Source organism: Coloeus monedula (assembly GCF_965178545.1).
Source record: "Coloeus monedula genome assembly, chromosome: Z".
NCBI classification, from domain to species: domain Eukaryota; kingdom Metazoa; phylum Chordata; class Aves; order Passeriformes; family Corvidae; genus Coloeus; species Coloeus monedula.
In genome coordinates this window covers 71,987,905-72,003,656 of record NC_138822.1, presented here as the reverse complement: position 1 = coordinate 72,003,656, position 15,752 = coordinate 71,987,905, and positions in this window count along the sequence as shown.

Genomic DNA, 15,752 nt, shown 5'->3' with positions numbered 1-15,752 from the left:
TTCAGCAGTGCCTTCCCCCTCTTCTGTAACTTAGTGATCACTACAGGCACTAGTTTTACACTATTCAAACCAAGTAGTTGTGAAGAAAAGTGAATGAGAACAGCAGCAGAAGGGTGAGAAAACTGTCTTCAGCCTGGACTGTCTTTCCTTACCAGTAACAGTGTGTTTTAGTGTTCCAATGGTGTAAAATCATGCAAGTCCCAACAAAGTGCTCTTTATCATTGTAAGAGAATGGTCTCTTACGTTCCATCTGGATTCTGTGCTGGACTGTGTTGCCTGTAAGGTCCTTGCTATGTCTAGAAGATTTTGTCCAAAATTCAAAACTGTTTTCTCTGCCAACTATCTCACACACAGTCAGTGACCACAAACCTACACAGAGCCTGCTGTAATGAGTAGTATGAATCTTACATTCTAATTTTTATTACTCACGTTTCTCCAGCAGCATTGCCTATCTTTTTTGTGAGGGTTAGAAAAATCTCATACATAGAGCAAATGCTGGCAACCAGGAAGTGATAACTTGATTCTGTAGGTGAACCACTGTGATCAAAGCTTTGCTGTACATTTCAATGAGCATGTATGTTACCATAAGACAGTGTGATTATCATAAAGTGGATGCAATATTGGGAGTTGCAACACAGATTAATCACACTATCAATGGGAGTTGATCTCATGCAGAACAGGGCAGACTGATCATGTTAATATGTTCCATGAAAAGCGATAGCAGCAAGGTAGCTACCAAGAGAATTTCTTCCCCATGATGACTACAACTTGCTCTGCAGCATGCTAGCAAGATACATTCCCTAAAGAAACAATACCTTATATAGAAATTACCTTGCAGAGTTGGAAAAGTCAATGAAAGTGATAGGTAACTTGGAGCAAGAAAAATTGTATATCTCTTGCTCCCCCATGACTTGAATGTTAAATTTTTATTTTAAAACTTGTGAATATATCCAGTTAACAAGCCTTAAGACTACAGTGTGAAAGGCAGAGTGGTGGAGCACAGAAGAGGTATTTTCTCTCTCTTCAAAATACTGCTTTCTTTGTGTCGAAAGACAGTTAAGTCAATTTTTATATCCAAGTTTCTTCCTGGAGAGGAAAAAAATTACATAAAATCTCTAATACTTGAAATTTCTTTGTTATAATTGATGACTAGTTGTTGATTGAAGTGTACTGTGCTATTTGCTCTTTAAAAATGGATTTAAAAGATCTATTATTTAATGCTAGAGGGATTAGCAGAAATTAATTTTTAAAGATTGTTGAAGTTTTAGGGCATTGTGTATAAAGGAAAACAATTAGGCGCTGACTAAGAGTTCTGGCAAGCATTTCCTATCATGAAGGCCATGATTTACTTCGCCTCCATCTTCGGTTTTATTCCCTGCTAACTTTATTTAATTTAAAAGGAGCAGCAGACTCCTGAGGCAATAGTTTCTGATGCAGCTGTACAATCCTGCCATAGCACCCATTAGTCTGAATGATGCAGAACAGAAGTTAAAACAAACAGATAAATACTTTGTATTGTAAAATACAATTAATCTATATTCAGACTAAGATGTGGCAATTAACTTGAAGGAAATAAAGAAATACAAATTTTACCCATTGAAATTGCATTTCAGTTTGTAAATTACAAGTGAAGTAAAAAGAGATCCACACTCAGGTCTGTTTCCTACAAACTACAGGACACAGACAGCAGTTAGATATGCTTGATAAAACAAAGCTATCGTTCTCATTAACTGATGTGAACCACTGCATTTTTAAAAGATCTGGCAATTAGGAAGCTTGGTTTTACGAATTATTAGCCAAGATTCATGCCAAAGTCTTGTGTTTATAAAGCAAAAGCTAAACTCCTTCCTTGCTGGGAGGAGGCACGGCCTCTGGGAGAGGATGTAGTCTGATTTCTCAGGAGGAGGCAGTCAGTCAGAAAACACACCTGAGAGCAAAGTCCAGAAAAGTATGTTTACCTTTACTGTTATTGACCTCTTAGGAACAAGACATGTGGCTTGTTTTTTTCCTCCCATAATGCCTTTTCTCTTCCAGAACTAAAAGGCACAATCTTCCATCTCAGAAGAGTGCTTATAAAAAATTCCAGTTGTTAATACTGTGCCCTTAAAGTCTGACAGTGCTTAATTGCAGGCCTAAAGATCGTCCTGATTATAGGATAGTTGCAGATGGAAATCTGAAAGTTCAGACTGTACCTCAAAGGATATAGACAGGTAATGTGCAGTAACTTGTTACCCTTTAAGATAATTTGTTTGTGTGTTGAACCTCTGGATTTTCAAAACAGTCTGGAATTTTAATGGAAGTGATTTATAAAATTTCTTAGACTGATCTGAGGAAGGATAGGGGACTGCTGGGTATTTTTCTCCCACAGTGACAGTCTGAAAAGCAGCTTTACTTACATTGGCTTTTCCTGTCCCAAAAAGTCAAGTTGCAGGAATGGAGACATGTGACTTGACACGTGTCCCAGTTGCTGTGAGGAATAATTTGCAGGGTGACATCCTGGTGACAGAGTAAACTTGCAGAGCTGCAGAATTAATTCCTCCGACCAATATCCTGTTAATCTCATTCCAAGACTCCTTATGCTTGTGGTCTCAGGGTGGCACAGTGTTTTGCACTTTGGCAAGTAGAGAAGAACATTACTGGGTTGTAGCTCAACATTATTACGCATGCACCCATTTTTGGGAAAACATGCTTTTATTGGCAGAAGCATTTTTATTTACATCCAAGTAATTAATAAAATTTTGATTATCATTGGACAGCCACAGTCCCTGTAGTCACCTAAAAACATCCCCATTCCATATTTACTTGTCAATGGCATCTACTTTGATGTCTATCAGCCAGCTTTCTTAAACTGCTTGTTTGGCATATTAAGGATATTGCATAGTGTTATTTTTAACCAGAATGTTATGCAGCTTATTGTAACTCCAAGCCTGTTGCCTCTCTGTTATGCCTCCACCAAACATGCAGTCTGATTAGTGAAAGCAGTTTTGTTTGACAAGATCCAATTTCTCTAACGTGATGTTAACAAGTATTAATTATATTCCCATCCTTTCATCTTTTATCTCTTGCATTCCATGTTAACTCATTTCCTACTTCACCTGGATTAATTTAGTGATAAGTATTTAGGTCATTTTCCTGCTGTTGTCAATAACTGATTGGTAACTCTCAACCTGTCACTAGTTTTCTAAGATATGTATAAAACTAGTATTAATGTGATATTCTTGTCTGTCTATTTTAGGATTCTTGAGAGGAAATCCACATAATTTTAAAAAAATTATCTGCAAAGATGATGCTGAATACAGCATCCTCCTTAATAATCCATGAGCTGGACAGGACTTTATTTTCTTTCCTCTGCACTGCTGCTTTTTAAATGCACAAGACACAAAAATTACACAGGGCAAATATAAGGTGTTCTGCCTTATCCACACAACTCCTGATCAATGTACTGCACTGATACTACTACTACTTTTTTTTCCCCCAGGAATTCTTCATCTGCTTTTTATCCTTCTGAGTCAGGGTTCTACACTTGACTTTTGAGCTTTTTGAACATTTCTCCTGCATTGTCACTCCTCCTAAATTCTCAGTGCTATGCATTCCTTGTTTCAGTTCTAATTTCTGCTTTCAATTTCCTGATTCATTTTCCCATGAGAGTCCATTATTTTTTCTTCTTTTCCTTTCATTTCATTTTGAAATGTATGCTTTCAATTGTCACTCAGTTTTATTGTTTTTCTTCACCACTAGGCATTTGATTTCTGACTTCTGAGTTTTTGTTTATCTAAATAATCTACTACATTTAGGCTGAAATCCAAATAATCAAGTTTCAATCTAGATTTTGTGTTTCAACTCCTTATGTGAAGATAAAGAAAGAGCTGGGATCAAGATCTGGGTGTGAAGGTCATCAATGTTTTCATGGATCCATGTCACACATTGCACTAATCTATTTGCCATTACAGAGTAGACATACCCCAGACAGAAATACTTTTGAACAAACATGGACACACAGTGGCTGATCATGTATCCCTCCAAATGCCTGTCTCATAGCACCTCTAGTCAATGCCATAACCTGAATGTTAGCTGTCCTATCTCCTCATTGGCACACAAAACAGTAAAAGAGACCATGGAAATTTTTATCTAGATGTTTTAAGGCTCTTCTTGTCCTTGAAATAAACCCTTGTTTTAAACCTTCTGCCTTACTATTTGCATTTCTTTATCTTTTTAATTGACAAAAGCTGTATTGTCCAGGTGCCTGAGCCTTCTGGTGTATGGTAATGTATATCCAAATAATGTATTTGCAAGGGTTATTATTCTTTTCCCTTTTGCTAGTGGTTTCCAGTTTAAGATTGGCACTATCAGGATAAAACATAGACTCAATAGAATTTTACCTATCAAATTGCAATTGAAGTGTAAAAATGAAGGAAAATAAGGATAAATTTTGAGATTTAGCTCCTAGATTAAGTTACCAGAAGTGTTCTGATCATTGCCTTATCACATTATGAAACTTTGGACAACTTGGTGTAAATAAAAACTGTGATTTTCCTGGAAGAATTTATCAACAAAGAACAACACAGTGATTTGCTCAGCCTGGTTGATCAGAAGTATTACTTTAGCAAATAAAAGCTAAAATGAATAACTTTTCTGATTTACATCGTTTCACTATCCAATTTTCTTATCAGAATAGCAGTTAAGTTTGATGATGTTCTGTTTCCTTCTTTAATGTAAGAACTGTCAGCTGAGAAGTTGTGCTGCCCATTTCTAGCAGGGGCCTCCTGTGGAGCCATGCAATGCCACAAGTTTCTTCTTGGTGACTCACAGTCCTTTGCCCAGCATTACAATCCTGGCCTTTTCAGAGAAGAGACTCTGAATGGAAAACGACAGCTGGATTATCCTTTCTGTTTTGCTATTATATGTAGCCCTCTGGCTCTTGGTGAGCTGCCAGTGGTCGATGTTTGGTTTTGCTTGCCTTAGCAGGTACCAGGACTTTTTAATGTAGATGGGGAGGTCTTAAAAGTCCTTCTGTCTGAGTCAGGGCCACTCAGCTAGACATAAACTCAGTGGGAGCCTCATGTTCAGCAGAGAACATTGCTGTCCCAGAATTTCAGGTTTATTCACAGAGATTTTTATTCAGCTTCAGCCAAAACAAAAATAAGCAAGAAGAGTGTACCTCCTCCACTTTTTCCTTCAGAAGCTTCACAGTCTGTAAACAACAGAACAAATTATCCGTCTACAGGCTGTCTTCTCTCTTTGTAGTGTTTATGACCTACTTTCTAGTTAACAAATCCCTGCCTGTTTCTTGATTTCACTGCTCTGGCCAGATGAGATAAGTCTGGAGGGAGGAACAGAGCTGCCTCCTTGTATTTCCATGGTAGTGTTTCTAAATGGGACAGTAACATCTACTTAAAATCTACATTTGAAATCCAGTTCCAACTAAGAGTTACAGTTGCCAAAGGTACATCTATATCCAGCTTTAAGATCTGCTTCTGTGTCAGACATTCCTGGTTCTATTTTGTCTCCTAGTTGGTAGTCAGAGCCTAGTAATACCTTAACCCAAGCATTTTACTGTTTGAACCCTCCATGTCCAAAGACCAATCTCAGAAATTCTCAGTAACATTTAAAAATAGTTATTTGTGTAGCAAAGTTTGGTTGGGAGGGATTTTATTTATTTGATTTGTTGGTTGGTTTTTGTTTTAACTTGAAGGTACTAGTGTATCATATGTTCAAGACTTTCCCTAAACTTATTCAAATCTGAAATCTATCCTCAGAAACAGAATCTGAAATTAACTAAGCACCTGCTCAAAAAATTTTTTAGAGTTTTGCCAATATCTGCATTCTCTTTACTTCAGATCAGGAGTCAGAATGGGTCTCCTAGGCTTTATCAAAAAAAAGCAAAACTGAGCAATTTTTTTTAGAGATAATCTAGACAGTTTCTATATCAACTGCACATGGATATGCCTGCTCACTCCTGACTGACCTAGGAGATGTGAAAAATTGCCTGCCATCTATGTAGGCTTGCCTTCTCTTTTCTTTGTTGCCATTTAGTTTCCTCTTGTCATTGTGAATTCTTCATAGCATATTGACATCATAAGCTAGGTTAGGGACACCCTCATATTAAAAAGAATTGCACAGACTAAAAGATACATCTGTTTGTAGCCATGAATACTATTTTTCCACATCAGCAATAGTGTCAAGGGTCTGAAATAGCTCTCAGCATAAACCAAATTTATGTATTAAACATAGTTCACGTTATTTCAACATTTACTCAAAATTTCCCCTACTTTAGAAGGCCTCGTGTATCTTCTTGAGGCCTTCTCTTGCATGTAGACCCAATCGCTCACTTTTTGGCAACAATATGAACAGAAGATTTATATTGTATTAACCATCAACATTCTCCACTGATGTGGATTAACCTTTTTCTATCTTTTACACCTGGTAAGTGCTGACTTACCCAGTTGATCAGAAAGTTCAGATTCGTTTTATATTTCTGTAGTTTTACTGTAAATTCATTTTATTATTTTAGATGAAAATTTACTGTTCTCCTACAGTGAGAAATGAGATAAAAAGCTCACTTTCTTAAGTAAGGTAAATCCTCAGCACAGTTATGAAAAGAACCCTGACAATCTTGCTAACACCTGAAAATGACAGGGCAATTTTAACTGCACTGTTAGCAGTCTGAGCTCCACGCCTAGTCTTGATCTCCACGCGTTTCCAGTTTTAGTGCAAGCAAATAAAAGCCACATTTATTGATTTAACAACAGGCATTAATGTATTTTCTTCTTGTATCCATGTATGAGACCCCAGACTGTGTCTATTTTTATTCTGGGTTATGCAAACCTTACTTTGAAGACAAGTGTTCAATTCTTCTTAAGTATCATTTCCAATTGTCCCCTTTGGAAATTTTTTTATTTAATAATAGCTCTGAAAATAGACAGAGGAACATTTGAACTGAAAGTGAGGGATCATTGGGTGAATTCTGTTTATGATAAAAAAAGGCACCAAAGGACAAATAGAACTCTGAAGTAAACTCCTTTTTTTATCATCCACATGTGTAAATCCAGCACTAAAGCTCAGTTTTGGGACCATGGGCAACTATGAATCACATGGATCCTCTAGAATGTCCAGGCCTGAAATACTGCATATGTCTTATCCATACAAAAAAATCTTTGAAACTGTAGACTTACATCAATTACGCTGTAACAAAGTCAGTACTTTAGTTTCCACAGTAAACTGAATTTTATGACATCTGAACACCTTGGGAATAAACAATCATTCCCACTCTTCTCACCTAGCCAGGAGTGAAAGAGAGAATTATTCTGTCCTCAAAGTTATTTGTTTAAATATGGAAGGAAGTGGAGCTTGTCTGCTGATTCTAAAATAAGTAGGAATTCCTCAACCATATCATCTCTACAGTGGAGTTGTTTAGCACAGATATAAAATTAGTTTTTTAAACTAGTTTGGAAAATGGGAATAAAAATTCAACTTTAGTAGAGAAAAAGGTGAATATTTATTCTTATAGCCAAAAAATGGGCCATTTTAATAATAATTCTGAAACATAATTCAGTTTAGACTAGTAACATACTATCACATAACATGATTTGTGGAAGTTCTAACATTGCACAATAAAATATCTCTGGAAATTTATGTTTCCCTTATATTTGAAAAAAACCAAAAAATTGCTAGTTACCTTTCAAGGTAAAACCTTAGGACCATACTTCTCTGAAAGTCTCATTGAAAGATGGTGTTGTAAATGAAGAGCTTCATGAGGGAGTTTTTGCCTTCTGCAGAACCAACTGAAGGAGTAGAAATATCCTTTCTGCTTCTGGAAGTCACTGCAACATGCAATACCGGGGTAAAACCTGGAATAAGATGGAAGAGTGGATAGTAAGTTTGGAGACATGAAGCTTGCCTAAAACAATAGAAAAACAGACCAATTTTGTGAGTGAGGAACAGTGCTGCAACAAAGTCTCCCACCTATTCTGAAATCAGCTTCACATGGAAATGCACAAAAATGTGGTTCTGGTGCGTAGCCTCATTATGTTTCTTACAAGGAAGGGAAGTTTTACAAAGTCAGGATTATGGTCTTGAGTACAGTGTGTCTGAGACAGTCAGCTTTAATCCTGTACTTCTTTGGTTTACTATGACTAGAATTGGTCTTGGACAGCATTCCCTGTTGAAAAATGCATCCATGAAATATTGACATGATCGCAGTGTGTACAGCAATGTTTATTCTGTTCCAACAATTGCTAAAAGTCACAAGGAAAGAAAGTCCCTTGAAAAAGACCTCCCATGTTGGCAAAAAGTGTTTCACATTGACATAGTAAAGAAACCTAAACAAAATAAGAAGGGAAGCAGTTGGTACCAAATAACTGGACTATCAAGTAATGTGAATTTACACAGCTTTGCAATTTCTTCATGATCAAAGTTGCCTTTGAAGTCAAGTCAAAGTTTGCTATTTTAAACAATTTACACTTTAGATCAGAAATATATTTTTACAGATGTGAATAGAGTATCATTAAAACAAAACCTTATTTTAGAGGGTTTTGGAAATGCAGTTTGTATAGGAATTATATATGCTTAGAAAAGCATTAAATAGTGTTATGATTTTTCAGAAATGTTTCTTTTTTTCTTTAATTTTTTCTCCCTGAAAATTTGATTTCTATTCTGGTGTAAATTTCTTTTCTTGTACAATTTAGTTCTGATAGTTGAAGTTGCATGAGGAAAATGTATTATCATTACGAGGATACATATAGAGTGATAACTCTAGTGTGTCAAGAGATGAAAAAACTAGGCTCAGCTGACTGGAGGGGGAAAATGTGGCATCTATTAGAACTGAAATTTCTCCTTCCTCATCTCTTCATTTTTAAAGCCATAGCCTCAGTTGATTACTTTTGTGTCTGCATATACTTGTAACTAATGAAAATCTGCTCATAACAGAGATTTCATTTAGTCTAGATACAAAAGGCAAAAATTCTTTACACAAAAATTTCTGTCTTTGAGACTTCTTTATCTCTTAGTTCAGCTTTTACTTAGTAGAAAATATATTGCTGGAGATTTTGGGATGTTAATTTTTTTTCCTGGCTTTTATTAAATCTATATGTATACCTCCCAAAAGCCCAGCACCCTGAACAAAATCAGACCATCTGGCTCCAGAGCTCATTATATTGTATACAAACATAAATACCAGATGTTCCATATTTTCAGAGTGAACCCACTCTTCTTCAAGTTGGAAGAGTAGTGTTTTCACCTCCAGGTAGTCTGATTTTTTTTTGGTTACAGCCAGACATAATTATGTTAATGAAGTATCCTCAGGGAATGTACTATTTCAAACAGAACATCTAGTTAAGGTATCTTTCTATTTTATTATTATATTATCCTGGGTCAGTGGTTTTTAGAGCTCATCTTACAGTCAGGGTACCTACAGGTTTCAACATATTCCTTAGCTCAATACCAAGAATGTTAATTGAACCAATAAAGGGATTAGTACATGTTTCATAGATTACTTTTTTAATGTTTAAAATACAAGATGCCCTAAACTCACCTTATTGTAGACCTACTTTTTTTTTTCATTAATAATCTGAAAGACATGCTTCTGGGCTATTTTCCTCAATATCCTCTTGGTACACTTTTTTTTTCGGTTTTTTGACATATGTATATCTATAGGCTCGGTTAACAAAAGTAGTGTTGATATGGGAGCACTGGATCCAAACCTATTTGAGTAGTAAAGATCTAAACCTACATCTGCCTCTCTCTAACCCCAAGCACACTCTGCAGAAGAATTGTTCTCCTCCTCCTCAGAACTCAGCATACCAAATCCCAAGTCAGTGATGCATATCATCTGCTGTTTCCTAGAGGGCATCTCTGGGCTTCTCCCTGTAAGCACACTGAATTGCCTAACTTTTTTGTTAAGCCAAAAAAGCAATAGTGTCTTCAGTATTCACATCAAAACATTCCTTACCATGGAACTAAAGAGCTTAGTCTCCTAATGAAAGGCTTTCATTCAGGTCGGTAACCTCTGCTTAGACTTAGATTTTCTAAGTCTGGAGCTTAAACAAGGCTCCATTCTAAAGTAATTCCACCATCAAAAACCTGCAAATGGCATTTAAAAGCCTTTAAAATTATATTCTGCATGGATTCAACATGGTGAATCAGACATTTATTTGCTGATAGTCCTTCAAACTGCTCAGACAGCCAGCAATGCCACCCCTAGTTACATAGCTGGAAACAAACTACAGCAGTACTGCTGCAGCCTTGTGGCTGTGAATGCACTGCATCTCCCAGGAAATCACTCCATGGTGTGAGAACATTCTTCTGTAACAAGTAACATTTTCCCATTACTCCAAGAAAACTATTATTGCATTACTTTTATTCATTCCCAAGCCCAAGAAAATTTAAACACACCTGCTACTGTATTTACACAGTGTGTATATTCTATTCTCGTGCCATCACAAGTTAGAAACAAGAAGTTACATGTCCTTGGTGGCAGCAATCTCTGTCATGCTGTTTGTATCACAGCCTTGAAGAACTAACACAGTAGAAATTGCTGCTCACTGTAGAACTGAATGAAGATATTCCAGCCGTTGTAAGGCGATATCAGCATCAATCATCAAAGGTAGGATGCCCCTTGGCTTGGCTTGCATAAAACACATTCAGGGAGCAAGGGTAACAGAATTGCCTCTAAAGGATTAGATTACATCAGGTCACCTGTGACCACATTTACTGTTTAAATTGCAATCCTAGTACTCAATTCCTGATAAATATGTTCTAATAGTACATCAGGACCATTTTTCTATATTGTATAAAAATACATTTTTACAAGGAAAAGGTGTTTTGCCGTGACAGTGTCTTTCTGTGCAGCTGTTTTGTCTGTATGTACAGAGCAGTAATTTCAGTGATGGGTGTGCACAATACTGAAGTAAAGGAAAAATGTACTACTTTTAGTATATTCCAAATGAATATCAATAAACATTTAAAAATTTTTAATTATATTCTTGTAGTTTTCATTAGCTTTGCCTGTTTCAGCTGATGACCACAAAAAAAGAAAAATATGAAAAAAAGAAGAATATTTTATGAAAGGAAAGACACGTTTTTTCCTGTAAAATTCACATTAAAGGTAGTTCATAATTTCATTTTCATCAGTTTAAATGCAGAGAAAATTCATCACGACTAAAGAGTAATGGAGTAAATACAACATAATCTTCTTACAGTAGATGAAGATCATCTGGCACAGGTTAATTCCAGTTTTATATGATTTTGGCTTTGATCTGAACTGGGCCATTTTGCTTTTGTTGTGATATTCTAACTTTTATAGTGATGGAAAGGACAGCCAAAGAAATCATACAGCTGTTAATTCTCCAGTGACATCAGAGTCCAAACCTGCATTAACATGAATTCTTTATCCTGTTGTCCTCCTGCAGCTTCTCCCTGCACAAGATGGGAGCGTGTAGGCATTGGAGGAGCTGGCTGTGTGCACACATCGTTGACACAGCCTCCTTCCTTCCAAAGCCCTCCAGCACTTTCTGGTTCCAAATTCTTTGCATTTTACCAGGTGTATATATAAATAAAAGAATTAGCTCAGTTCCAAGCCTCAAAGACACATTCGTCTATGAAAACATTACAAGAGTGAGGGATGTTTTTTCTTTCATCTTAAGAGTATCTACTAATTTCCTAAATAATAAATCCATTAATGACAAGTTGCTGGCCCTACTGCACAGCCAGAGGCAATGTGTCAAGCATGGACTGAGAGCACAACAGTTTATAGTTGACTAAAGAAGAAAACAGGAACTTCTAAAAGTAGTCAGATAACAGCAGCAAAGTTTGGTTTTGAAGGAGAGATCACTTACAACCCTCAGAAGTATCCACAGCACGTGTGGAGATTGTTGTAAAAGGCTGTTTTGATTTGACCTAGTCTTACTGACTGCAGAAGAACGTTTATGTTTCAAGTAGTCTGAAACAAACTTGCTATGTCCAGTAACCTGTGCCCTGAGATTGGATGAGTGCAGACTCTTCTCTTTGTGAATGGGGACACCTCTGCAGTTTTAAGATATTAAGAGAACTTCTGTATTGACTGGTTAATGAGACCACTCAAACTTGCCTCCAAATAAGGTAATATTTGCCTTTATTTCATTGTGTATTACCTTTCTTCTGCCCCTGTGTAATTCTGTGACCCTAGGGCTGAGCACCTAGTGGCCACCTACAACACTTACAACTTCCTTTATTTTGGATCAGTTCCAAAACCATTCCGGTGGACTAAGCTGGTGTAGTGTGGCCTAATATACAGACTACTGGCTTCAGACTGAAGAGAGAAACGTCAGTTTTTATTGAAACAGGTATTTTGGAACATTTTGGACAAATATGTTAATCATCATGAGTGCTATCTTCCCCAGTCAAGGAATTATTAGAGCAGATGCAGTGTAGAGTTTTCTTCCCTTCTCCTCTCCAGAGCTAACCCTTTTGGAATCCTTTTGGATCACAGGGGCAGAAGGAAAACACAGTGCCATTAATTTTTCTTCATTGTCCAGTTTTGGTTACGTCCTGCCCTGTTTTCTGAACTCCTCACAGGCTTTCTTAAAGAATATACACCGAAGAATTAACTGTTTTTTACTCAGAGTTTCACATGGTTGTAAGAATAGGCTTGGCTAGTTGTTGAGCAGTGGGTGGAGATTTCCATTCTTACACAGGCACTCTCTCCTGCTATGCACCAGCAAACACCATTGAAAGCCAGTGCATCGCCAGAAGACACACTGGGTAAATCTGACTCATAGATGGTGGGGAACAGGGCAGGTCAAAGCAGACCCTACTGACACCTGTGCTAACCAGGACAGGTTGCTAGAGGAAGTTTGGAAAAGACATTCATGAGGTTCAAGATAAAACAATAGCAAGGAGAAAAGAATGAAATGAGGCAGTCCCATTGTTTTTCCCAGTGAGAAAATAAGATGTTTTATTATTTGGTAGCTTTAGGTGGCTACTCTGCCAGACTCTGATGATAATTCTACATAATATTAGTTCTGTTGCATTCACAAGACCACTGTTACCATAGTAAATGTGAGCATATGATATCTACTGCAATTTATATGCATCAATAAGATTGAGTTGACTGCTGAATACTGAGGCAATAAGAACATACAGGAAAACAAAGAGAATATTATGTTTACTTGACAGCGTATTTAAGGCATAGTAATACATAATGAATAATACTGTCTATGTTCCATTAAGTCTTCTTCCTCATATGAACAAAGTTGGTCATGTACATAAATAAATCAGTTCCTTAATTGATAGGGAAACACTTAGACACAGGGAGTTTGTGTATGCTCTAAAAGTAACAAGCTGAAAATTGTGAATAACAGTATTTGGTTAATGTGGAGTTGGCACACACTATTCTGACCATCAGTGCCCTTAACAGAGTGTTCAGTAAGAAACTGTCAGGTTGTCAGGAGCACTAGCAGCAGTATTTATAAATGCATGGGAAGGTATTCATAATGTGTTTTGTTTCTTACTATGTGTCCTCTAGAAATCCACTTCTGGAGGCTGTCCAGTTTGATCCAGTACAGCTGTTTGTAGACCTCTGGTGTGTGGCGATGAAGAGTGACAATGCATCTGTTTCAGTTCAGAAACACAACATCTGTTTTTCAGGCCTGATAGCTCTACATAAATGTGAAATGTGACTTCTAGTAACCTCCTAAGTAGCTGTGACTTTGAGAACAGGACTCTGCTACCCTCATTATGAAGAATCATGGCCATGTAAGATCATGCAAAAATGATCCCAAATTTAAAAATATTTGGAAAAATTTATCAAGTCAAAAAGTAGCTTTTTAATGTCTTACTTTACCAGCTTAAAATTAAATATACAGTGCCTGTGAGTTCAGTTAGTTATTACTGAAGTGTGTCATATTGGCAAAACACATGAGTCTGTGTTTACCATTGTTTGACTTTTCATCACGTTCCCATGCTTGACTCCGGGGCTGCTCTTTATCTGGAATGATATTTGATGAGATTGCACTAGGAATGAGGAGTGGCACAGAAGAGAAGCTGGGTAGTGCCCGAAATATTGGTATCTACAAAGTTTGCTTAACTTCAGACTGTGCTGCTAACGATTAACCAATCCCTCTTTTCTTTCTCAGATCCATGATTTTTCTTGCACAATTATCAGATCTTTTCTCTTGATTTTAGTTGTTTCCTTTGTGTTTTCTTCCTTGTTTCATGTTATTTCTTGTCATCTTTACTGGATGGTTTTTACCACTCCCAGAAATGAACCAAGAGTAAATTATTAAGAGCTGGTTGGGCATGTACATGTAGAAGGTGGCACCCTATTAGGTCCTCTGATGTACTGGATCATAATTATGAATTAAGCTAAAAAAAAAAGTTTGATATTAATTGCAACAGAGATTGGATTTACATAATATAAAATCCATAATACAACATTTTGTCCTCAGTATTGGACTGTAATTGATTCAAATTAAAGAATTAGATTAAATAAAAAATAATCCATCCTTGCACATGCATTCTAAAAAATCTCAGGTTTGTGGGGTCTATTACCCAGCTAAAGATCTGGACCAAAACCAGTCTTATTGATGACTCATAACTGGTATAAGTAGGACTCATTTTGAATCAGGAGGGGCCCAGAATAGTGTATCTGTTTTCAGTCAGATGGATTAGTACTCTGGCATGTTCTGGTATTTCTTTCACTACAAAATTAGCTGTTGAATTATAAACTGAAAATAACATATTATCTCAAATCTAAACCACAAGTTAGGACTAATTATAAAACTTCCTTCTTACATTGTAATTCTTGTGTTGTGGTGACTTTTCTCTTCCTTCCAAGCATCAAAGTATAGTACAGATCTTTCCCAAATTATTGTAGGTGGTACCAGGACTCTTAAGATTGGAAGTTTAAGACATTAATGTGTTCACAAGATAATATTTAAGCATCCTTTTCCTGGCATATTCATCAGGTACATTTCAGGAGATACTAGCTTCACAAAAAACTGCAATTTCACATTCTTAATTAATGGTATGAAAGAGCACAGACAACCCATGGGAACAGATCAGAGGGCAATGTAGCGTGGTGGGAAAGACAGTTACCTAGATGTTTACTCAAAACAGAAAATATAACTCTGAAACAGAATTCCCATTGTGCTATGCTTGCGTTCTTGTAATTGCCTACCAAGTCTCTAAATTTTAGGTTTAATTGGGGTGAGATCTGGATTATGTTTTCATCTCTAAAAGTGAAGCCTGTGTTGTGTTTTTCCACCTTTCACTTGCATGCAAAATATAGAGTCTTGAGTAAGATCTTGTGTGAGTAGCAGTTAGAAGGATCATGCCCTTAATGTCTCTCTCACCTGTAGCTGAGATGCTTTATGTTTTCATCTTTATCAGTATAAATAACTTTCATATGGATTAATTCCCCTAAAATGCATGTGAAGTTCAATGGCATAAGTCAGGTATCTTTCCTCTCTTCCTTTTCTATCACTTTACATCACGTATTTTACTTTAAAAAACTGAAACTTTTTTTAATGGATTTTGCTTATAAACTCTTGGAAAACAGTGATCATATAAAGGAATATAAAGCAGTTATTGAAAACACCAATTGCCATTCTACATGAAGGAAATATAACTTTCTTTCTAGATTTATGAGCTTTTGGCCTATACCTGATGTTAAGTACTTCCCTAAAATTAAGAAATGCAGACAGTGTAACGACCATTGAAACTGGGGCATAATTCCTCTCATGTGATTAACTGCTATCATTAAAAATCATGCCCGGCAG